A 25,807-nucleotide genomic window follows, 5' to 3' on the forward strand; every position below is an offset into this window, starting at 1 on the left:
GATACTATAATCTGACCACTTCTTTTTCCAAATAAGGAAACTGAGTCCAGAAATGTTAAATGACTCCTTCTTAACCACTCAACTAGTTAAAAAGACTAAGTCTGGAACTCAAGAGGCTTTCCACTAAACAGCTTTGTCCCAGAGTGAAACATTTATACCTTCCTAGATGACAGAAATGGAGGTGGGGGGTGGGGGGATGACACACCATCTATGTGGACTAAGGGAGAAACAAAACAAATTCCATTCCAAGGTAAGGCTCGGTCTCCTTCACTCCTGGCTCCCTCCTTCAAAGAGTTCACATGAGAACCAAAGTTCGTGTTCCTCAGGGAACAAAAATTGTCAGATAATCAGGTTAAGTCTCACATATCGACAAAACCAATGAGTGGATAACATGTTTCCACGACTTACCAACGACAGTTTAAGTAAGACCAAAATTCTCCATGAAACAAACAAACAATTTTGATTGCTGAATTCTTCCAAATAGACCCAAGATGGCCAAATGGGTCAAATGATCAACCTCAATTATGGAAGCCACACAGGGGAGAAGGAGGAACATTTAAATGAAGAGGGAAAGTAACACCAAAACCATGGGGAACACAGAACCACCCTCTTCCTTCTTGGATATTGCTGAATGCTGGTCTTGTGAAGAGTAAAAAGCATTAGATGGTGCTGCAGTGCCCAATAAAGTTTCAACCAGTCAGAAAAGGACTTACAATAGTTTCATACACATGCTGCTGGATAATTTATGAACAAATACGTCGTGGTTAAAACCTAGACAAGTAGGAAGTCCGTTACATTTGTACAAAAGGAACACCAAAAAAATAAATAAATAAATAAAAAACAAAAACAAAAGGAACACCAATGAGCTTTCATTAGCTTCCTTCTCTATTATTGGGTCAAATCAGAGTACAAATGAGTTGTCTTTTGAGAACAGATTAATAACATATCACAGGCTTACAATCTTAACTAACTGCAGTACAAAAATCTAATAACAAGCACAAGTTAAATCTCATAATACTAAATATTTGTCACAATGAGAAACGAAAATGAGCTCCTGTTCTTTACTAATTATGGACGGCCTGCCTTCCCCCCCTGAAATTTTTGGCTCACAACTCAGATCAATAGATTCCACAAATTCTTTGCATTGCAAAACTTCCCCCAAATTCTTTCAGCAATATTGATTACTTTTTCTGCTCTTTGTAATGCTGAATTGGATCATAGCATGAGGGCCATCTAAACTCAGAGGCCCCAACTACTACTGTTAGGAAAAAAACATCAAAAACTCTCCCTAAGAGTTTAATTTGCAAATTTCCTTGTTCGCTATCAGTTATTCTCAACTTACAAGCTTCCAGGTCAAACTCATTATGACCAAAAGCTCATTATGACTAAAATCCAACAAAACTAATGTTAATAAAAATAATGTATTGCATTTCATACGAGTGAACCCAAAATGACTAACATACAAACTGCACTCCACAGATCACTAATGTGCCTGGAAATACTAACAGATATTGGGGTGAAGGAGGAGAGGGTCTCAAGAAATATTTAATTAAATCAACTTGAATAAGTACCCTCTTAGTACCTCTTAATCGCACAGCAAACCCAAAAGAAGGAGGGTTGGTATGCTATCATTTTCTGAACTTACTTAAGCTTAGAAAACCAAATGTCCAAGGATCCTTCTTCATTTGTGGAAAAGAATAAAAAAAGCTATCTTAAAGATATAGCTTAGCTAATGTTCCAATTTATAACTAAATAATAACAAACATAACACATTATTTCTAAACAAATTCCCTCCTTCCAAATGCATTGTGGAAACTGAAGCTTACACTTTCCACAAGGTTGGCTGGCCCAAAGCTACTCTTTGTAAAAAGAGGAGATAGAAATTCACTCCAAAGATCAGGATTCTTCCATTACAAAAAACAGAGATTAACTCCTACTGAAAACTCCATCCCGGATAAGAATTGTGGTCACAAATTTAAAAAATGAAGACTTTATTTTACCTACTTAATTTGCATATCTTATACACTAAAGATTTTTCCTACATCTTTCTCTGATGGAAAATGACATCTCTTTCCTTGACCTTCCAAGATATAAAATTATATCCATCATTTCGTTTCTAGCTTGAAAATGTCTAGTTATTATAATAATTATTGTATACAATTATTATGGATAAAATAAATAATCTAACTTTGTGAATTGGAAAGAAACCTCGTGAATATCAGACCTTATAAATGGAGACAATAATGGCATGAGTTTATAAATGCAATGTTCTTTTAACCATGCCTGGCACATCAAATGTGATATATATGTGTTTAACATTATTATTATGCTTACCATACATTTATATAAGCCCTCATTCTTTCATATTTAGCATTCACACATGTTTCCTGAAGGCTTCCGTATTTTATCAGTAATTGAATAAACATAATCACTAACTCTGAATCATGAAAATAATGATTTTTTAAAGGTAGAAAAAATAGGTAGAAAAAGTATTTTTTCCAATGTCCAGTATGAAATAACATTCTTTGGGGGTGCCTGGGGGGCTCAGTCATTAAGCATTGGACTCTTGATTTTGGCTCAGGGCATGATCTTGGGGTGGTGAGATCAAGCCCTGGCCCAGCTCTGTGCTCAGCAGAGTCTGAGGTTCTCTCTCTCTCTCTCTCCCTGCCCCACTCTGCCCCTACCCCTGCTCATGTGCATGCATGCACTCTCTCTCTCTAAAATAAATATATAAATCTTAAAAAAAGAGAAAGAAATAACATTCTCTGTGGCAGGTTATGGGGTGTGGAATTGAATATAATAATACAGTCTCAGTAGCCGCAGAGCCTCCACAGAGGTCTAGTGGGGGAAAGGGTAATAAAGGACGAGGAGGCAGAGAATGAAGAAGAAAACATGAAGAGAAAAGAGGAGGAGAGAAAAAGGAAGAAAAGGAGGATAACGAAGAGAAGAAAGAGAAGACGAAGGGAGGGAAAGAAGGAGGGGAAAGGAAAAAAAGAAAGAAGAGGAAGTATAAAAGAAAAAGAATAAAGAGAAAAGCAACTTTTATTAAGTCTTAACTCTTGCATACCAGGCATTCTAAGTGTTTTACATATTTTTGTTCATTTAATCTTTACTACTCGGTGTGCTTGATAACATGATCTCCGGTTTAGAGATTAGGACACTGAGGCAGACAGGTGAGGTAAGTTGCTGTACCATCATGACGTGAGTGTTGGAGTCTAGCAATACTCCCAGCCAACCCGACTGTGGAGCCTACATTCATAACCACTTCACCAAAATGATAATGTTACCCACTGTCCTCAGGTTAAGATAAGGTATACAGAGGCAGCTATGGGCCCAGAGGAAGCACACAGAACTGAAGCTGGCTCTCCCAGAAGGAGTGCTATGGAAAGAGTTTGCAGGAGTCAGCCAGGTGAAGCAGGAAGGGGGCATTTGAGCCAGGGAGAGTAGGCTGGGCGAATTCATGATGGCTTGAAAGAGCAAGGCGCTTGCAGAGGCAGGGGCATAGTGTGTGTGAGGGAATGCTGAGAGCAGACACCTGGGAGGAAGCCAGGAGTCCAGCTAGGAGGGTCTATGTGCCACACAAAAGAGCTGACAGCAAGAAGGATGGATCTTCAAGTGATACAGTGAGAAGTGATGAGGGCTAACCCCAGGGAGAGGAAATTGCAAAGGATGGTGGTGAATAAGAAAGAGATTTAGTTCAAGAACAGAGAGGTATTAGGAACCCATTGGAGGTAGAAGATGAAAAGAAGAAATAATCTAGAATCTCTCCCAGGGTATTGGCTTGGGTGACCAGACAGTTGGTACAATTCTCCACATTAGAGATTATATCAAAGAAACAAGCAGGATTGGGAGGAACAGTGTTAGATTTGAACCTCCTGATTTTGAAATGCAAGATATTTCTCTCTCTTTTTATTTTTGAAAGAAAGAGAGAGAGCACCGGGGTGGGGGGGGGGGGGGGGTGAAGGGGAAGAGGGAGAAAGAGAATCTTAAGCAGGTTCCAAGTCTAGCACAGAGCCCGACTTGGGGCTCCATCTCACCACCCTAAGATCATGACCTGAGCCAAAATTAAGAGTTGGACACTTAATCAACTGAGCCACCCAGGTGCCCCAGAAATGCAAGATATTTAATTACAGATGCCTAAACAGCAATTGAATATAGCGGTTTAGAATTAAGAAGAGAAATCCATTGAAGACGTAATTTTAGAGACCTCGGTTTATGAGTAGTGGTTGAAGCGATTTGTTTGGTCTTGATCACCCTGGAAAACCATGTTTATAGAAAGGGGTTCAAAAATGAGTTAACAGTTAGGTTCACAAGCTCAGCACAGTGCAACCAGACACCTCCAAAATAAAACACAATTTTCAGTGAATTAAAAAGCATTGGCTCATTAACCTAAGAGGTCCACGGAGGAAGAGGAACATAGAGAGAAAAAGCCAGAAAGGTACAAGAAAAAATAGGATATATTTTACATTGAGTCCAATACCATAAGAACAAATTTCACAAAGGGCAGTGGCCAGTGGATTTGGCAACATGGAGATCACTGTTGACCTTTAAAAATGGTAAGGGCCTAAGAGAGTATAGACTTAGAACAGGTGAAGACAGTGTGAAACATGAGTAGACTGACCTTTCAAAAAGCTTGGATGTAAATGGAAGAAGACAAGATCAAAAGCTTACAAGCAACTTGGGTTAAAGCATTTGTATTTCAAGACGGAAAAGGCATGAGTATGTTCAGAACACAGGGAGCCTCAAGATGGAAGACGTGGGAGAGAGATGGATGGAGAAAGAACATCAAGAAAGAATGAATAGTGGGTGCAGACAGGTTTAGACATTATGGCTACAAGGAAATATTTGTGCACTTAGTAACCTCTATTTTCTTTTGAAGAATATTTCAGGGTCATCTTGTGAAAGGAGATCAGTGGGATAGCAAGTTTGAAAAAGAGGTAAAAGTGTGCAATTATCTTTGGCGGGGATCAAGAAGCGACTGACTGATGCTATCTCGTGATTGTATCCTAAACCAAAGTACTTTTTTTAAAAAAACCCTGTAAGATGAACAATATTAATCACAGATAAAGTTAGAGATATCTTCTAAAGTAAGAAAATGGTGTTTCCAATTTTTCAAATAGGGATTGCATCTACAGAAGACAGTGATCACTAGCTATATTATAAATTACAATTTGGTGGGAATCCTTTTTCACTTGTGTTCATGTTTCTGCAATAATCATGAAAAGTCCCCAGTCATGGGGAAGGATCAAGGGTAAGGCAAATTTAATGTCCGATTTTCTCAGAGTCCACTAAAAAGAAGGGAGGAAATGAGGAAGCTCGGGGGCTTGAGGGGTGGGGCGGCTCTGGAGCAGAAGGAAAGTCTCAGAATGTCAACACTTGATTCACACTTGTGTTGACACATTTGCCATTCTTTGCACATGCCACAAAGCACCAGCCACCTGCTTAGGTCTTAGGAACTGGACAAGTTTACAAAGCTAAACTTCATACGGAATGCTCTCCACTCAGAGATTGATATTAACCTCCAGAAAAGAAAATGCTCCTTCCTTAATTAACTGCTCAATCATCAAATTCTAACGACAGCTTGCCATAGCTATGTATTAATTTTAAGGAGTAGCACATTTGAAAGGAAAAGATACAAAGAATTTCTGGGAAAAGAATTGCGAAAGATTAAAATGCACTAATTTTAGAATTAGGAGAGAGCCAAACTTCCATACACCTTTTTTTTTTTTTTTTTGGTTACAATGCTCCGAAGTGTTAAGTTATGATTGGGTCTGAAAGGAAACCTGAATAACTGTCTGCACATTTCATCCAGTTGAGTAGGTTTTGACCACGGGTGGCTATGAGGATTTACAAGGTAGACATTCAGTTGGATGTTAATCCATATCCACTCATTGAGTAGCCCAAAATATTGGCTCTGTGATCCAGCTACTTAGAGCTGTGACCAAAGAAGTTAAACCTAGAGAAATCAGCAATTTAAAAGAAATTCCAAATTGTTCTAAATTTTCTGTTGTACTTTTTTTAAGTCCTTATGTTTTCCCTTTGGACAGAGTGCTGTAGAATATTCTTATAATTTCATCACTTGCCCAAAAAAGGAATATAAAGGAATAAATGTCAAGTTAAAGTTATATCAAGGAGATCACTTTTAAAGTTCCTTAAAGGCCTGAACTTCCTCTGATTTTCTTATATTCTCCCTCTCTTCCCCTCAACCTCCCTAAGGGACAGCAGAGTACACAGAATAAGTGTTCAAGTAAATGTTGAATGAGTTGAAATCCATTGTAGTTCAAGCGTTTGTTTTTTTTAATTCGTGACTACATAAACAAATAGATCAACTTCCTAATCAAAACGGAAAGAAGACTTATATATTTCTAATCAATGTAAGAATACCAATTACAACTCTATCCTTCCTTGATCATCAAGGCATTCTGACATAGACATAAAAAAAGAAAAGAAAGAAAGATATTTTGCATAACATCCCTAAGTATATTGCCCTTTAGGTAGAAACAGTGTGAATTCCATTTTCTTTTCTTATCACTGGCATCTCGCCGCTGCTGGACTGCAGTGGATCGGTAACATCATCAGATCCCAGTAATACAGGAAGGATTGCTACTCAAGAACAAGAGCTGAGAAAATGGTTTTACATAGAGGACATTTTTTTTTATTATTGTTTTTTTAGGAAAATAAATCGTGCTAATATTTGGCAAGTTACACAGTAATGAATGAAATAATTAGTTGTTTGGTATCTTGTTCTGAATACAGCCACATAGATGCATATCACAAAAAATTTGAAACTATAGAGATCTTTGTAGACCATGAGACCATCTTGTCCAGCTATAATGTCTTCCACTGGGAAACTTGACTAAGCACGCATGTCACTTACTGGGTAGAGTATTTCTAATTCTTCCATTATTAGTTACAACTATTTCAAGTGACCCAGGTTTAATAATATTTCTAAGAAGAGCAAAATCTATTATTTACAACATAGGAGTAGTGCTGGTTTCATTTTCGCTTCATATTTTCATTAAAATATGGAAAATGTTTTTTTGCTTGGCATTATTTAAAATTGCTGTGGGACTCAAATACATGTATTTATCATCTTGGCTAAAAGTAATTAATTGAATTTATGAATCCAAATATGTGACAAGGCAGCTACCTACAAATAAACGATTCTCCCACATTTTGGCTTTCTTCAGCATGTTTAAAAAGTCTAAGGTTAAATAGAAAGTTAAGGCACCACCCATGCACATTTTTTTATGGATCTCTTATACGTACACAATGATAAAATGAGTTGAATTTCTCAACTAAGGCTTCAAATAACCAACAAAAAGTCCATACAGCAAATCCCCACCTGGAAACATGCAAACCTGTCTATGCTTCTGTTTATCATCTCAGAAGATGTTAGAAGCATTTCAGCATTGTATGAACTTTGTTAGATTCCACAGCCATTATAATTTCTGCATTTTGTTAAATATCCTTTTGCTCTGCCCTAGCCACCATCAGGAAAACCTCAAAAAATGAATAAAAGCAACAACAAATATCCAAAACTGTACTGAGCAAAACCACACTAAGGACATTGTTCGAAACCAAACAGTTACTGGGGTTGGTGGGGGTGCGGGGATCTTGGCTCTAGTATTCAGAGTCCAATTTATTTTGAGGTCAGCATGGATAGTAGAATATTTTTTAATCTCAGTTTTTCTATCACAGAAATTCAAGTTCTCAAGACATTATCATTGGACGGTATCCCAGAAAATTAAACACAAATCCCTGAGCTACAGAGCAATGTTCATGGCCTCCATAAATCTACTTAATAGAAATTGAGAGTCTTCTCTTGGACATACTTGGAAGACCTGACTTAAATAATATTAAGTGTTTCCATCTAGAAATGACATAACATCATATGAATATCCATTCACCCCTCTGTCCTTCAAAGGACCCCAAAACAGACCCTGAGTTGTGACCAGGCATTCCCTTCAAGACCCTCACCTAAATAACATGGGTCTGGTGTGGCTTACACATATTATTATGAAAAGATAAAGCATTGATTTTCAAAGTTTGTACAACGTTCTCCTATTTTCCCACTGTCATTGATATTTATATATTTTGCTTTTTTTTTAAAAGCTTGCATTGTCCAAGTAATAATTTTAGTTCTCCCCCTCAGTTCTTGGACAAGTCACTTCACCTCTCCGTTCCTAATTTTTCCAACAATAAATCTGCCTGCAAACCTGGTGTATTTCAGTTCTCTGAACAAATATCTATCAAACTTCAGTTGAAGAGAGGCAAAGAACTTTGTGCTTTGCTAATATTGCTACTCAAGTGCTCAGAGGATGAGTACCTAAGAAATATACTGATAACTAACCAGGAAGTGAACTTCCTACATTTGCATTTCTTAACAAAATATTGAGTATTTGTAGAACAGAGAGAAAGGCAGCAGGTGAAGAGCTAAACATGTTCCGGGTAAGAAAAATGATCATCAATAGATCAAGCAATAAGTATTGAATTAAAATTTATCTATCATGTGTCCCATAAGATATCCAGATGGATCTAGATGAAAAATGTTGGGCCCCTAAAGCTGAACCTAACTGTTGAGACATTATTCACAAAAAATGATGAAGTGACAACGAAATATAGTACAAAAGTAGTGTAATATTAAGTACTAAAATATAGTAGACAGCTGCTGAATATTATAGATAGAAACTGAAATTAGAGAAAAATCAAGGTGAACTGAAATCAGGAAAAACTGAGAAGTAGGACGTAGCCCTTAACTCTGTGCTTCAAGAATTTGGGTCAAGCACAAGCATTCAAGGTGAGAATGTCCAACACTCGGCGAGAGCATGAGACTCCAGGCCTTTGGAAACAGAAGGCTAGCGTCATGAGGAGGCCATACATGGTTTAAAGTTTCATTCAAGAGAAAGTAAGCAGCCACTGGAGGAGGGAGGTAATTAAATTGTGACTAAGGAAGATCAGACCACCACTTGGTCTGTTCCACGTAAGCTGAACTGAAGTCAGGGACAGCAGATAAAGGCCCCCTTTGGTGAGATAGCCGAGAGATAGTATGGTGACAGCAGAAATTCAATCAGAATCCAAGAAGACAAATGAACAAAATTTACTGGTAAAAGTTATTGAGGAAGGAAAGGATGCAGTCAAAGAAGACTTCCTGTTTTTAGCTTGAAGGACCAGAAGAACAAAGACGATAATGGCAAAAATTGCGAGAGGGAGACTGTTGATAGGTTTGGTTTTGGATATGCTGGCTTGAAAATGTCCGTAAATAGAAAACTGAAGAATTACAGAATTTGAAGTCTAGCTAGCCTAGTTTCTTAGGCAACATCACAGAGTCCTAGCTAAAACCAGGCCAATCCATGTGCCCACTTGAGAACTAAGGGCAAAGATGGAAAGGCAGCAATGGAAAGGAGAGAGAGCTCTCTCTTTGACCAAACTTCAGTCACGTTCCTTGGAGCCCACTTCTCAATTGCGCCTCAACCATGGGCTTCAGTGTCTGTCCTTGCAATGTCCAGTTCTAGCAAGAATCCCACTAAGCCAGTTTCGAGAGAATCCCCTCATCAGTCTCTCACCAAATTCCCCATCCTTTACCATCCTGGGCTTAATATCTGATCACCCTGGCCTGCCTACAGCAAGAATCCTATTGGGTCAGTTTAGCAAGAATTTTTCCCCACTCTTTGTAACCACCCTTGGTAGTTTTCCACCCACAGACCTCTACATGCCTCAAACTAGCTCCTTGACTATAAATCCCCACTTATTCTCACTGTATTTAGAATTGGTCCTATTCTCTCTTCCCTATTGCAGTAGTCTTGACACCACCTGTCGCAAGAGTCTCGAATAAAGTCTTCCTTACCATTTTGACAAATGTCAGGATAATTTTTTCTTTAATGAAGGTCAGGTCAAATGGCTTGTCCATCATTAAGGGGTCATGAAGGGTCCATCAAGGAGAGAGAGAAGGCTCAGAAGGGCCAAGAGAGAGTAAGGTGCCATAAACCAAGTGAGAAGAATCTTTCAAAGAGAGGTACCCACACTGTATGATACACATCCAAGTGAAGCCAGCAACGGCACAAATGACTTGGCTGAAAGAATTTCAATAAAGTGAAAGTCATACTGCAAGGGGTTGATAAGGAAAGGCTGTTCAAGAAGTGAAAATCACAGCCATTCAGCAAAGCAAACTAAGATAAACCATATCCAGTGATAGAAGGAGCCCTTTACTACAGACAATCCCCAATTTGAGAGAGTTTGGTTTAAGACTTTTTGACTTGATGATGGTGCAAAAGCATTAGGCACACAATAGAAACCGTACTTCGAATTTTGAATTTGGATCTTTTCCTACCTTCTCATGGTGCTAGGCAGGGGTAGCAGGCTGCAGCTCCCAGCCGACCCTGTGATCACAAGGGTCAACCACCGATACACTTATAACCTTTCTGTTTCTCACTTGCAGTGCAGTATCCAGTACATTGCATGAGTCAACAATTTATTACAAAATAAGCTTTGTGTTAGATGATTTTGCCCAACTGTAGGCTAGTGTAAGTCTTCCTAGCATGTTTAAGGTAGGCCAGGCAGAGCTATGATGTCCCGTAGTGTATTACATGTAGTTTTGACTTACACTTTCAACTTAGGATGGGTTTATTGGGAAGTAATCCCATCTTAAATGGAGGAACAATTGTATAGAGAAGTATCAGAGAGACAAGGAAGAGAATGTGGGAGGGTCTTTAAATGATGCTTAACTATGGCTTTGCCTATAGTGCTGAATATGAATTTTCACGCTGGTGAAATTAGAGACAAACTGAACATAACTACTTGATTTTTATTTTTATTTATTTTTTTATTTTTTTAAGGATTTTATTTATTTATTTGACAGAGAGACACAGCGAGAGAGGGAACACAAGCAGCTGGAGTGGGAGAGGGAGAAGCAGGCTTCCCGTGAGCAGGGAGCCCAATGCGGGGCTCGATCCCAGGACCCTGGGATCATGACCTGAGCTGAAGGCAGACGCTTAACGAGTGAGCCACCCAGGCGCCCCACTACTTGATTTTTAAAAAAGAATTCTTAATAATGTCAAATAGATAGCTTTGATATCATGTGAAACTAAACATATGTGCTTTTGGCCTCCTCCTACTTGGAAATATCTATTCCCTAGAAGGGTGAAAATATACAATGTGATTAATATAATGGTTATTCTTCATGCTGGTAATTTTTTGCTATTAGTTAATTGTTACTATATACAAACTGTCTCCCATGTAGATTTTAAGGGAAAACAGTTTCTCTAGTCAAAGATACTCTTTCCAATAGGTATCATGTCAGATCTTTTTAGCACCCAAAATGCCAGCCCATTTTATTATATTCTTCTTTATATAGTTCTTTAGTTGCATCATACATGGTTTCTTCAAATACTTAAATTCAGGGAAGTTACAGTCTAATAACAAAAACAACAACTATGACACTATCAGTAGCAATACTAGAATATCATTTGTATTGCACTTTATAAAGCAATTTCAGGGGCACCTGGGTGGCTCAGTTTGTTGGGCGTCTGCCTTCAGCTCAAGCCGTGATCCCAGAGTCCTGAGATCGAGCCCCGCATCGCGCATCTGGCACCCGGCTCCACGGGGAGCCTGCTTCTCCCTCTGCCCACCCCCCAGCCCCACTCCTGCTCTCTCTCTCTCTTAAATAAAGTCTTAAAAAAAAAAAAGCAATTTCATATATATTACCTCATAATTTAATCCTCACGACAACCCAAAAGCATTTTTTTTTTTTTTGATTTTTGCATTTTACCAAGCAAATCGAAGGCAGAGAGAGTGAGCCTGGGTCAGGTCACGCTGCTCCTATAGGACCCGTCTTTCAGGCAGCGTTCTGTCCCATGGTCTCAGAACCCCACTGGCTGCACGAGGCAGCTCTGCTCTGGGATGAACACCTCTGAGGAACTCTACTGCAGTCACAGATGACAGCTTTTGCTGAAATCATGAATGTCCCCCTCTGTAATTTAAAGACCATACCCATGTTCTGCCAGTGAGCACGGTATTTTTCTCACATGCTTGCAGACACCCAGGGTCAGCGCAGCAACTCTGGTTCCCTCTTTCCCTTGGGAGCTTGTCCAGAAGTATTTTACCTGTTCTCGAGAACGCGTGTAAGTTTAAAGTGTCTTCTTCAGTTCTGCATCAGAAAGCCTCCATAGGAGTGAGATTCCACCCTTGTAAAATGGTACAGGGCCAGGAGAGGTCCCCTGAATTCTGGTCCCCAAGAATGTGTGTCTCATCGCTCTGGCCCCTGGGTCTCTGATGTGCCTCTTATTGAGCTTTCCCTGAAGCATACAGGATCTATAGGAGCACAGACTTACATTATCCGGGCCCAGAGAATTGCTCCTGGACCGATTCCCTCCTGGTGGGAGCCGGAAGGTTCCAGATAGCCTTGATGAAAGACGAAGACTTTTCCAGACTAACAGCCTGAACAATTGACATTTTATTTACACAGTTGATGCTGAATGAAGTTCAATACTTATTGATTCTTGCTTGTTTGCTAAGGGCTATGATGGAGAAAATGTGCTATTAAAAAGGAAAATTTATTTATTGGACTATAAAGAATAGAGGCAATTGAAAGCCCGGAAGCCCTATATCTGGGACAATCATTTTGGCCCCTTAACTCCTGGCAAGACAAATGTTAAACGTAATTAAGTGGCAACTCGTTGCAGTCTTGGTCGCACTCGGGAAGGCATGCACTATTGCGGGGAGAACATGAATCAACTTGGGGGGGGGGAATACAGAAAAAAAGGACACAGAGCAAAACTTATTATTCACACCAACAACTACATTATGAAAAATATTAGTACTGTCGCCCAGAATCATAAAGCCTAGTTCTCGTGGTGCTATATCCCCAGCTTGGGGACAGTAGAGTTTCATGGGCCAGTCTGGGAATCTTGTGACAGAGAAGAGATGGCAAGCGAGTGGCCTGAGAGGGGCCACGATCTCTGCGGGCCTTTGGGAACCTCTGCCAATCACCAGTGTCCCTCCCAGAGCCTGGGACGGCAGCGCCTGCCCCACCGGTCAGAGTTCACCTGCAGGTTGGTGGAAATTATAAATCTTTACATGCTGTGTCTGACAGTGCATGCGAAAGGTTTTACAATGGGAGGAAGAGCAAGCGGGTATTCCACTATGTTCGGGATCACAGCACAAATGAATTGAGAGACAGCAAAAATTCAGGTCTGGCTTCTACACAAGATTCTTACAACTCCTTAAGCCACACACACTCATTTGCTTCTGTTTTTGTTTTTGTTTTTTTTTAAATATTTCTGTTGTGGTGCAACAGAAGACCCACTCCGTGGGCCCAGGGTAGCATACGTTTCACATTTTGACTGCGCGTTCGGAGCATCATTCAGTCTCCCTGAAAAGTTGCACTTGAAAAAAATGTCTTTACGTGACGTCTAAGTAAAGTAGAATAAAACACTTCTGAAGGTATTGCTCATGGAACTTGGGAATGCTCTAATAACTGTAACTTGTCAGGCAGGATGAAGCCCTAGCTTCCCTTGGCATCATATTCCAAGCCACGGTGAAGAAGTGGATAAAACTGAGGCAAAAGAGTAACAGGTAACCCCACCCTGTTTTAAAAAAGCCGTAGCTAACTGACAGTAGGAGTCATTTAAACAAGCGAATCCCGTATGACAGGCTTTCCGTGGCTACTGTAACACTAGACCTTTACTAAAAACTGTGTATGTATTTCTTTCCACTTCCCCATAATTTAAATGGGATGGTTAAATATTTATAAAGGGGAGAAGCGATAAAATCCTTTTACCTTGAGCCTTATAATCAAAAAGATCTGTTTGAATTTGGTACTCTGACCTGAATGTTTCCAGTCCACTAAGGCAGGGATTGAATTCATTTTGACTATGTGAGGGTTGCTTTTTGAAACAGAACAATATTTCAGTTGAGTTCTGATTTTGCCCTGCTCTCGTTAATACCATTTGATGGCCCATAACTAGTGATTTTAGGATACTAGTTCAATTTTATTACGTAAAACTTTGTATTTGTCTTGGTTTTAATTTGGAAAAGGCTTATATATGTATATTTTTTCAAGTTAGAAGAGAGCCACTAATGACTTAAAAGTCTGCTTTTAAAGAAAATCTTCCATAGAGAATTGGGGAATTGAAAACATCTCTTTTCAATGGGTCTGCTTGGCCAAACTCTACCCACGAGGCCTTGAGGCCATGAGATGGGAAGTGTCCCCATGTCAAACAGCACTGGGAAACCTATTTGTGACCAACACTGGGGGCTTGCTTGCAAACAGTATGACAGCAGAGCTATAATTATCTTAGAATATTTTTATGGAGGGGCGTTTGAGTGGCTCAGTCAGCTGAGCGTCCAGCTCTTGATTTCGGCTCAGGTCATGATCTCAGGGTGGTGAGATAGAGCCCCGCATCAGGCTCTGTGCTCAGCAGGGAGTCTGCTTGAGATTCTCTCTCTCCCTCTCCTTTTGCCCCTGCCCTCTCCCTCCCCCATTCGTGGTCTCTCTCTCCCTTTCTGAAAAAAAAAAAGAATATATTTATGGATATGAATTTTATGAAATTAATTAATGCCCTGTAATTAATATCCTGTACACCTCTACCCTTCCTACATACATTAAACACATCTTTATTTAATGCCTTCTGGGTGTGGGCACAATACTCATTGTTAAGGGGATAGGAAAATGAACAAGGTAATAGATTCTGCCCTTAAAGGAAAAGGAAGCTAAAATTTAGGAGACACTACCAGGTGCTATGTACCCTAGACTGCATCTTTGTTACAACTACAATCATTCTCAAAAATAATGCTGAGCAGTTGTATGACTTTTGTCAGCTAAGTGATAAAGTAGCTTGTAAGATTTCTTTTCATATATCTCTGTGTATCGTCATTCTTGTGATTTGTGTGATTAAGCTATGTTCCCCATTCCTTCCCTTCCTTTATTCTGAAATTGGGGGGGGGGGAGGACGTCACTTTATTCCATTTCATTTCTCCCTAGCCCACCCCCTCTTTTTAAAAAAGAATTCACAGTCAGTCAGAGATTTCCACCGAAGAGGCTATTTCTGGACTCGTACTGCTGTAGCTGGGTGTGGGGGAGTGGGGGTAGGCAGAGAAAACCTGACTCCAAGTACAGGCGTTCCTTTGTACCTCAATGGACAATCAACAGACTGACTCAGGGAAGGAATTCCAAGTATAGTTGTCTTAATAGGCTAAAATTAGAAGGGGGGGGGACGGGAGTAGGACAGAGAAAAGAAGGAGCGGAAAGTGAGAGAGAAAGGAGCAAGAAGAGTACAGAAATTTATCCGGAAATTCTTCATCTCAGAACCTGTGTTTATTATTATTATATTTATTTAGGTAAAATTTCAAATCAGTACTTAAATGCTAGCTGTCCTTGCTGTAAATCTTCTGCAGTTCTGCATATCATAGGGGGAAGGAGACCTTAACAATCAAACAGTCCTCCCATCAATAATTCAAATAATATTTTGAGAGTCATTCTAATATATTTGGCTATTAGACAGGTTTACTGGAAAAATAAGATAAAAATGAGTGCCTGATCATTTTCGGTTTTTAAGTCAACACCACAAGGAACATTTATGAAGATGAAATATATTCGCAATAAGAGTGCTTTGAAATAAATGCTATTAAGAAAGCTTAGGGAATGATTATATTTTATTTCAATAGAAAAAAAACAATTGAACTCTGGTCTTGTCTTCTGTTTCAACATCATGTCTCTCTGTCCCTCCTCTTCTTGCAATAAATATTCTCTTGCCAGCCCTGTTACTGACAATAATGTAGGTGAACTCTGCACCGTGTACATCTGTCATTATTAATGACCCTGGGAGAGAGAAACGATAACTCACTCTTTTAGGAACCAAGACGGCAAAATGCTATAGAAATTTCCTTTCACGTTTTCTGCTGCAAGAATATTTGCATTGATCCTTTCTAAATTCACAAACAAACCTCAGTACGACAGGAGGAAAAAAAAAAGAAAAAACCCTCACATTTTTAACCTCAACTGAAAAGTACTGTTACTACAGAAGACACTTGTTGCTCTCTGAAGGGCTTTATGACAGCAATACTATATATACTCCATGTTTTCGGTATACAATACATTTAATCCTTTTAAAGCTCAGGCCATAAAGAATTTTATGGTAGGAAACATCTCTTTTACTCACAGGCTTAAATAACTTTCAATAAGACTAACCCGCAGAATGTCCTTACTAAAATACTTATTTCATTCCCCAGGTTTATAAAAGTATACATTTATTTTAATTTGAGACTTTCACGTATTTTGCGCTTGAAAGAAGTCTCAAAAATACTATGTTTTTATGATCAAAATACAAACCAAATGTTATAGAGACAAAGAAAAAGAAACACGTGTTTCTTTAAGAACAAAGAGCCCTTTAATCAAGTCCTAGAAAAATGAGAGGATGAGTGTGTTAATACTGTGCTGGGAAATAGCCACAAAAAGTCTGTGGGAGGCACTTTTTAAAGGAGGGACAGGTAACATTCTCTAATAAGATTAAAATACATCAATTCACATGGACATTTTATTTCAAACCGATTTGTTGATAACAACGTTCCGTCTGTTCTCAATTTTAAGCCATCTATATTATTATCAGCTACTTCTTCTTAGCATTTGATGCCGATGAAATGTTGTCAGGGGGGTTATTCTGACTTCCTGGAAATGGACTTTTCCAGAACATAAAGTTGAAAACTTCAATAGGTTGGGAGGGCTTTGTTAAAGCCACTAATATGCTCTGCTAAGGCTCTCCTGTCTTCCCACTGGCTCCTTGTACTATTTTACTGACATGTGAAATTCTAGAAATGTCAGCTGTTGTCAACGGTAAAATGTTAGTAATGGTACACTGTTAATAGTTGCTCTCTTAGAAAGTGTACAGAAATATTCGAAAAAATCATTCTTCCAACAGATTTTTAGAACACAGTAAAATATCCACAAATTTTAAACATTCTCCATCCAAATCCCCAACTAAAATACAATTTTCCAAATGTAATGCCTACTATAAATGTAATCAGCTATGCCAATAGTAGTAACTCCAGATTCTATGTCTGTTTAAATGATAAATCATGCCAAATAATAAAGAACAAACCAAGCAAAGAAATACATAAAGTGGACAGTCAGCAATGGGCCCTACACATCTGCCTAAAATTTTCAAAATCATATACTACACTATAGCACTGACCAAAACAGCCTTTGATCTGAGACATATTCTACTGGCAAACTTTAAGAAAAGCAGTCCCCTCGATGTTTATGTGCACAGTTCAATGAATGAATCAATCAATCGACAATAATTAGTTCTATTCCAATTCTGTAATTTTTAGCTACCAGCAACCAAAAGCTGCATTCAACTTCTAAATTAGTTTGTCCACATTCACGTTTAAGGAAAATGGAATCCATTAAACATGTTTGACTTTTTAAAAATTATATGATGCCAAATAACCAATTGTCATTTTCAATTTTGGCTTTGGCTCAAATGCCAATATACGGAAGGGAACCAACAAGCTTTGCATCGGGAGAGGGTCTTTTGCATTTTACCAACTGGTCCTAGCATTTCTCTTATTGGAGAAAGGAGAGAGGGCATGAGGTTTGGGAGAAAGAGAATGGGAGAGGCTTTTCTTTACAAACCTTCCTTCCTCTGAATTCCCCTTTACAAATTTTCCAGTTGAATCAAACTGTCACACCAAAGCTCATAGAGAATAAAAACCTTGTATGACTCTTGGAATGGGGGAACTGTGGGGAGCACATTCTCTCAATGCCCATCTCCGTCCCTGTGTCCCTGTTCTTATCTCTCCCCACCTGTTCATGCCCAGATGACAGCATCAGGCTAAATAGGTTTGCTTCCAACTCTCTCTGTTACTGTTTTTGCTAAATGGATTCCCTTCATCAGCATTATAAAGGGGCCTAGGCCTTCCTTGGTCCCACTTAAATTTTAAGTCACTTAAACTAAAAAAGGAAGTATCGATAAACAGTTCAGGGACATAAAATCATCCAATTCAATAAACTGCTCTGAATCAAATTAGTCTGAACACTTTATCCTTAAAACTGCAAAAACATTGTGATACTAAATATTCAATATTATCAGTCGGGCAAATTGGCCCAGGTCAAATGAGCAAATCTAAAAAATGAGATTGCTAAATTTCTCGGCTTGATAGCTTCGTAATAAATAATGTGCTTCTATTCAATCTGTACATTAAGTCTTTTATGTGGCCTTAAGGCACTCTCTGATGGCTATGCCCATTACAATGTAGCCATAGAAACTGACACATTTATTTCTTGGATTAGTGTGCCATTGAAAATATTAATATGATGCAGTAAATGGGGATTTAATCTAATCTACTGATGGTAGGATGAAGTTAGTAAAAGGTTGAGTGCCCTTATGGAGAAAGAAAGATTATATCTGCAAAGGGAAGCTTGTTATTGGTCACAAAGATCAACTGAACAGCCTATGACATATTATGCACTCTCTACATTTAAACAGACTTTTGTCAAATTTAGCATCAAAGGCGTTCTGCAGGCTAAAGAGTGCTTTTTCATATATATCTTTACAGATTTTGATATCGGAGCAGAAACATCTTTTATCTATAAGCATAAACAGAAGAACACAGCTCCCACGGCATACTTTGTGAAGTGTGGGCGCCCAGGGTGCGAGTGACATGCCCAAAACCATTTTTGCAAAATTTGTTTTGGTCTGATTTGAAGGCATTTGCTTAGCCTTTCAGCTTTGCCAAGGGTTCAAAAAAAAAAATCAGAAGAACTTCATCCAAGAAAGCCAATTTCATTTAGCATGTTCTGAGAAAATGCGGCTAATCGATTTCACTGTTCATTTTGTTAATTTCTAACCTGAAATCAGGTATCGATAAACATGCCTTTTGTTGTGGGATAGAACACATTTGACTCTGGTGTCTCCTAATAATTCACAGGACTCCAGGTCTGTCCCCCTCTTTACTCGGCAGCAAACTACATAAATTTCAAAGATATATTCTGACAGATGAGGCATTGTTGAAAAGCAAAGTACAGCACTTTGTCCTTGAAATGTGAACATGGAATGCCATAAAGTATTCAAATAATAATTTACTCAATCTTTCAGGGTAATTAATTAAAATGCTCGAGATGTTGGAGAAAATCACCTTGAGCTTATAAAACTGGAAAGCCCCCCCGTTTTCCTCTCTGCATGCAAGCTGCCCCAGCAGACCAACCACATGCTTTCCCAGTTATGGGGTTTGATTTCAGAAGATAATAAATAGCCAGGATCTAATTTTGCCATGTCACAACCGATTATGTTTCACAAGAAAAGGTGGAGTGCTCACCTACCAGATGAAGGTGAAACATAAAACCACTTTTATTTATGTCGTGTGTCCAAATTCAGCTCAACCTGGCCCTGGGTGCTGTGAGTGTGTGGACTTTTGCTGTCATGAGAATTTATGCACCTCAAGAATGCGTCAAATATAAACATAAATTTAATCATAGGGATGGAAACCTTTATTACAAAAAAAATAAAACACATTTTTGACATCTCATATAAATTATTTTAATGTGGTTTTTACTACTTTTCAGAAGGTCACAAAGAAAGAATAAGACATTAAACAGATACAGCCTATGACTGTATCTTAATTCCGGTGATGATTAGCAGTATAATTTAGATCCAGAGTTATTGGTAGAGGTGTTGTTTTTTTTCTTTCAAGTTTCATTTCAGTTCAATATCTTAATCGATTGCACTAGATAGTCTGGACTCAAGCAGGCATAGGTAACAATGTAAAGGAAAATGTATCCTAAGAATGTACATTTCCACTGGGGATGTAATCAGGCCTCAGTCTTTGAACCTTCAAGTGAAATGAAAGACTCTGGACATTGTCTGGATAAGTCAGGCCAAAAACATGTTTCCCGGGGGCGAGCGTAATTGCTCTAGCACTACATTTTGGGTGCAGAATCAAAGGCAAAGTTTGGACATCAGAGTTCCCATTTCTGTTCATGTCAGGAGGATAAAACAGAAGGCTGATAACAATAGATTAACAAGCCCGGGGTATTACTCAGCCGTTCCCCTCAGTTGGATAGGCTTTGGACAGAATTTTAATGACTAAAAAAATTGCATATGATGAATAAGGATGTCATTTTCAATTAACATGAACAAAGGATCATTCCCATATTTGGCAAATGAGGTAGCTGCAGTGTAGGAAAAGCTGGAGCATTCACAGACAGTGCATCACTGCTTGCAAATCAAAACAAACTGATGACATCTGGGTCCCCTTGCACAGTGACATGACTACAGGTTTTAGCAGGTACTTATTAGCCACAAGTTATGGATCGCACTAATAGCCTCCTGGTAACTAAAAATAATACTGATTTTAGTATTCTTAAGTTAGTGAAATGGAATGCTTTCACAGAAATGGACTACAAAATGTGTCGGCAGCCAAGTTTAAGGTAAAATAAGAATAGACCTAAAAAGAACTATGATAGTGTTCTGTGATAAACTGGAAATCCAGCTTCCCCTCTTTGAATTCACTCTGCAAAAAAGCCTTTCAGAGAGTCTAAGGGTGACAGCAGACATAGCGTGTGTGCTCAGGACTGCACACCCCGATTAGGATTGCGGGATACAGCCATTATCTTTCAATCATTTCTTGCTGTGCGTTTTCTCACTTGAGATCATGTCCTGAGCTCAGCTGCTTGTGCGACCATCATAGTGACCTCTTTTGGCTCTTCAGTGATCTGCAGGCACAATCAGTTGGAGCTCCCGCTCGTCCCTCAAGGAGCTCCTATTCTATTTAAAGGCAGTGCTTGTTGAAAGGTTTCAGGGATGACCATGGGATCCCACTCACTCCTCAGTGGCATGCAAGAGCCTCAGGGAAGCAAGATCAGCCAGACTTAATTCAAAGCATTAACCATCAATTCTGTGGGATAATACCACCCACTCTGGGAATGTGAGGAGTTGTGACTCTATTCTATGGTGATGGCCCATTCTCCAGACTGAACTCCACACTGGACTGAATTTGCTGGCCATCAATGTGGTCAGATGCTTTCAGAGCACAATGACCAAATACAAGATCATTTTTTCCCCCAGCAGTGTTTAGTGGGTTACACAAAGTTAAACAAATGACAATCTAGCAGGACTTCTAAGAGCCTTTTAGAAGCTAACATGTAAGAAGTCTCGAAGAGGGGAATGTAGACGTGATATTTTAATTTTTTGACCTAGGAAATCTTTGTTCTCGAAAAGCACCTATTAAAAATTTCAAAGACACTCATATTTCCAGCAAGTAGTCTGGAAAGTCCTGCTGTGGGTAAATCAAGTAAAATTATCAGCATACTGATTGCTCTGTAATTTTTTTAAATTTTGCCTAGAACTAAGAGGTCTTTGGTAGTACCCACCGCTTGCTTCCAATGCAGGTAGGACCCAGCCATCATCTAATGTCAAGAGATGGAACCTCGGTACCCTTTGTGTATTTCTCATGAAATCTACAAAGAAAAGGAAAATCAGAGAATGCCAGTAGCCCCGGATATTAACAGAAGCATCTCCAAAGAAAGGAGGTGTCGGGGATGCTGGAGAGAGTTAAACACAACTTTTCTCAGGTCATGAGCTTCCTGGAGAAGAAATTCAGGGATCCCGAAATCGCTGCTCTCATCTGGGTCCTCAACGTTGCTCACAAATCCTTGTTCTTATCTTGGTTGGCTCCTCCCTCACCTCACAGCAGTGTTCAGAGCCTTCACTCATCTCCTCATGGCTGTTAACCAACCCCATCTCATCACTCGGATCATTTGAGTCCATCTTCTACCTCACTGAACAATCAGAAACATTAGTGGGAGCTTCCTCAAGTTTGAGATCCATAATATGAATCGACGACCTTCTGCATTTGTCCTTACCTGCTGCCCTCCGGTTGCAAAGCATAGATGTCCTTGCTTCCACCCGAAGACAGCCCGACTTCAGCCTCAGTGGGTCCTGAGCTTGTCTGCAACAGCTGTGGTCTGGCGGGGTGCCCCACTCACTCCTTCTCCAACAGCACTGTCCTCTGCCATATAAATATCCCTGAGTCTCTCCTATCCAAAAACAGCCACTCTGGCTCCATCTCCCCCAGATACTGCTCTATCTCTTTCCCTCCCTTCTTAGGTAAATGTATTGAAGAGCCATCCACACTCCTGGCCTCCAGCTTCAGCTCCCTGGTCCATCACTGTCTGACTTCAACAAGCCTCAGCACTCCATTAAAACTACTTTCATCAAGTTCTCAGTGATGTCCATTCTATGGCTATTTTTCAGTTTTTATCTTATTATGGTATTTACTACTGATGACACACTCCCTAGAGTTCCCCTTCTTCTTTCTTTTTGAAAATCTCTTCCTCCATTCACCACTTAAACCTTGGGTGCCCTATGGTTCCATTCCTGGTCTATTACTCTTTATGGTGAATATGCTCTTCTGGGATAATACAAATAGACAGACCCAGGTTTCAGTCCTAACTCAGTTTTGGGCTTAACTCCCTAAGCCCATTTCCTCATCTGTAAAATGGGGTTAATAATCCTACCTCTCTTCCAGGGCTGTTATAAGAATGGCAGAAATCAGGTAGAGTACTCAGCACACAGCTTCATATATGCCTTGTAAATGGTATCAATAAATGCTGTTATCATGTTGGAAATGATTTTCTTTCTCAGTGACTGGCATCCAAGCACTCATCCACATCTGATTTTCCCTCCTATATACATCACAAATCTTTCCATTGATCTCAGCCACAAGAGATCAGTGCTGCCACATCCTTCTCCCTTCATCTTCATCTAGATCAATGGTTTTCAAACTTTGTTCTAAGAAGCCCCAGGATTTCTTCTTTTTCTACATCCTCTATTTATTAAATTTCAGTGTAAGATTTTTTTTTTTTTAAAGAATGTTTTTGCTGTTATAAAAACAGTAGGGAAACTAGCCATTTGATAGATTACCAACTGGCATTCTTGTTTTCCTCTGTCTTTACAAATCCATTCATTACACTGAAGCCAGAGTAATCTCTTTAAAACCTACATCTAATAGGTCACCCCCTCCATAAAACCTTTAAATGGCTGCTTATAAATATCAGCAAATAAATGCCAAGTTCTTTAACATAAACCATGAGGTCGAGTCTAACCCTACTCCATATCCCTGATTCTAACAAAACCAATCTGTAGGGAGCTCCCCAAAGGCTCAGGATGATTCAGACCCACACCTTGACTCATGCTGGTCTCTTCCTATGTCAGCTGGCTAATTCTTGCTGATTCTTCAATTCCCATCATGTCTTCCAAAAGGTCTTCTTTGAAGTCCAGCTGGATTAGGGCTTCCCTCTGTTCCCCCTGTGCATTGTTCTACTTTGCTACTTCTATTACATTGCTCCTTCCACAATATATTCTAATGACCCATTTATGTGTCTCTCTGCCTTGTTACAGACTGTGAGTTTTTGGGGAGAGTAATGGTAACCTATTTACCTTGAACTCCCCGTACCTAGAACTAGTGACCAGGGTTAAGTGTACTAAAATTTCTGTTCTTTGATGGAAACTGTGTGTTCTTGGAAAGCAACAAGGTGTAGCAGAAGGAACACTGGATGGGACTGGCAACAGGTGATGAGTTGGATACCAAAACCAAAGAGTGAGCACTGCATCTAGAAGTAGAACCTGAGGCTATATCTAGGCAGAGCAAGAAGAGTCCAAAGATCTTTTAGTACTTTCTTCATGGGACAGGAAAGAGCCATGGTGGGGACCTTCTGCAACTGAGACCTTCCCGTCCTTCCTACGTAGTCTCTGGGATGACAGCCTCTTCCCGATTGGTTTTATTACTTACTGGCTGTGAGTTATTTATTACACTTGAGCTTCATCACTCCTAGTGTCTACTCTCCATCACAGTTGCTAAAAAATAATGTAGGTGAAAGCATTTATAGAACTGTAGAGTCCTTGAATGATTTATTTCTTATTTTTATTTTAATTCCCAATAGAACCAAGCAAAGATAGTAAGTGCTAGGTTAACATCCACTGAATGACTATTATGTACTTTGTTATATCTAGACATAGCCTAAGTGCTGAGTACATTACGTCTATTTGAAATATTTCAGTTGCTTGAAATCCTTTTGAACCAACTCTTATGAGTGTTGTTACTTCAATAAATGTTTCCTTTAAGCCTGGTAAAATAATTAAATATTTACAGCTATCTCTACACACCTTCGTAATGGAGGAATACCTGTCTAGAAAATGTACATGACGTCTTTTCTTTCTGCTGTAAGATATAAACTTTTCAGCTGAGTTTCACTTGCAGCTGGGACCTGTTGGCTTGAAAATGTATTCTCGCTTCTGTATATATGGTCTTAATTAAAGAGCAGACTCACTTGGTAACTTGAGTGGCTTAGCTACAGATCTTAATTTTTTTCTCTCTAATAATTCAACATTTTTAAAGTAACTCACCAGGAATCAATTACGGTTGACCCTTGAACAACATGGGTTTGAACTGCACGGGTACACTTAGATGGAATTGTTTTTGAAAAATACAGCACAGTACTATAAATATATTTTCTCTTCCTGACGATTTTCATAGCAACATTTTCTTTTCTCTGACATCCTTTATTATGAGAGCACAGTGTATAATATATATAACATACAAAGTATGTGTTAGTGGACTGTGTTACCACCTAGGCTTTTGGTAGACAGCAGGCTCTAAGTAGTTAAGTTTTGGGAGAGTCCAAAGTTATACATGGGATTTCAACTGCGCAGGGTTCGGTGTCCCTAACCCATGCCTGGTTTCAAAGGTCAACTGTTTAGACTTGGTCAACCTTTATTGGTCTGTTGGTAAGTGCCCCAAACAAAGTTTTCTCCAGAAAGTATCACATCATTTGCATTTACGTATTGGCATGTCACGTTAAACAAGACAAATAGTCACTTACACATGAAATATCAAGGGTGATGATAAATTACTATTTACTGGAAATTATGATAAACAAATAATATATAATAAAACAGAGCATGATTCCAATTTGGGCAAAAATTCTATGTTTTACAGATCTATAATACTCAATATATATTAGATATATCTCTAATAATGTAAATATCTATGCTTAAACAAAAATAGTAAAAACGATGAAAAGATACACACTAACCTAGCAGCAAAGGTTATTTCTCGAAGGGGAATTGGAGGGAAAATGGGAATGTTTTGACTTTAATTTTGTTTACATCTGTACAACTTAAAATATAATAAATGCAATAATAGCTATTATAATTATTACATAATTATTGGGTTTGAAGGATTTATAATAATGGCATTTTTAATTATTATGATAAGTGAAAATAGTAATTAGGTTTGAAAGACTTTGTAATTAAAAAACTTTTAAAAAGACAAATCAATAATTGGCATGAGTCTCAGTGTGGAAAGATTTCTGAAGCAGTGCAGAATTTGGAAGTAAATACACAGGCTGCATTTTTAACAGATTTGACATTTCTGAAGAATGAGCAGTATTCCTCAAAGTTATCCAAGTCCCTAAGGAGGGATACATTTTCAGGGACAACTCCATGAAGGAAACACATATTTTAAACACCTTTCATTCTGGTTTCTAAAGAAAGGACACTCAAGGAGCATTTCTGTCTTACTGATGTCATTATATTTGATAGTAGCACAAAAAAGCCCATGGCTACACTGTATCCCAATATAATGGCACAGAGAAGACTAGATGATAATTTCTCTTCCTAATATTTGGATACTATCATTCAAAATTTACTAACATTTGCATTTCTTTCACAACACCTTCAAAACTTACTTATACCATCAGGACACGAATATCTCATATAGCCCATAATGTTCTAAGCACCCGAGGGGAGGAATG

General features: G+C 38.9%; 1 protein-coding gene across 1 annotated transcript in view; it reads right to left on the bottom strand.

Moving 5' to 3' along the window:
* TOX (thymocyte selection associated high mobility group box) overlaps nucleotides 1-25,807 on the bottom strand; it is a 291,825-nt gene that overhangs the window by 248,158 nt on the left and 17,860 nt on the right. The gene's annotated exons all lie outside the window — the stretch shown is intronic.

This window comes from Phoca vitulina, unplaced genomic scaffold (genome assembly GCF_004348235.1).
Source record: "Phoca vitulina isolate PV1807 unplaced genomic scaffold, GSC_HSeal_1.0 scaffold25, whole genome shotgun sequence".
Classification (NCBI taxonomy): Eukaryota; Metazoa; Chordata; class Mammalia; order Carnivora; family Phocidae; genus Phoca; species Phoca vitulina.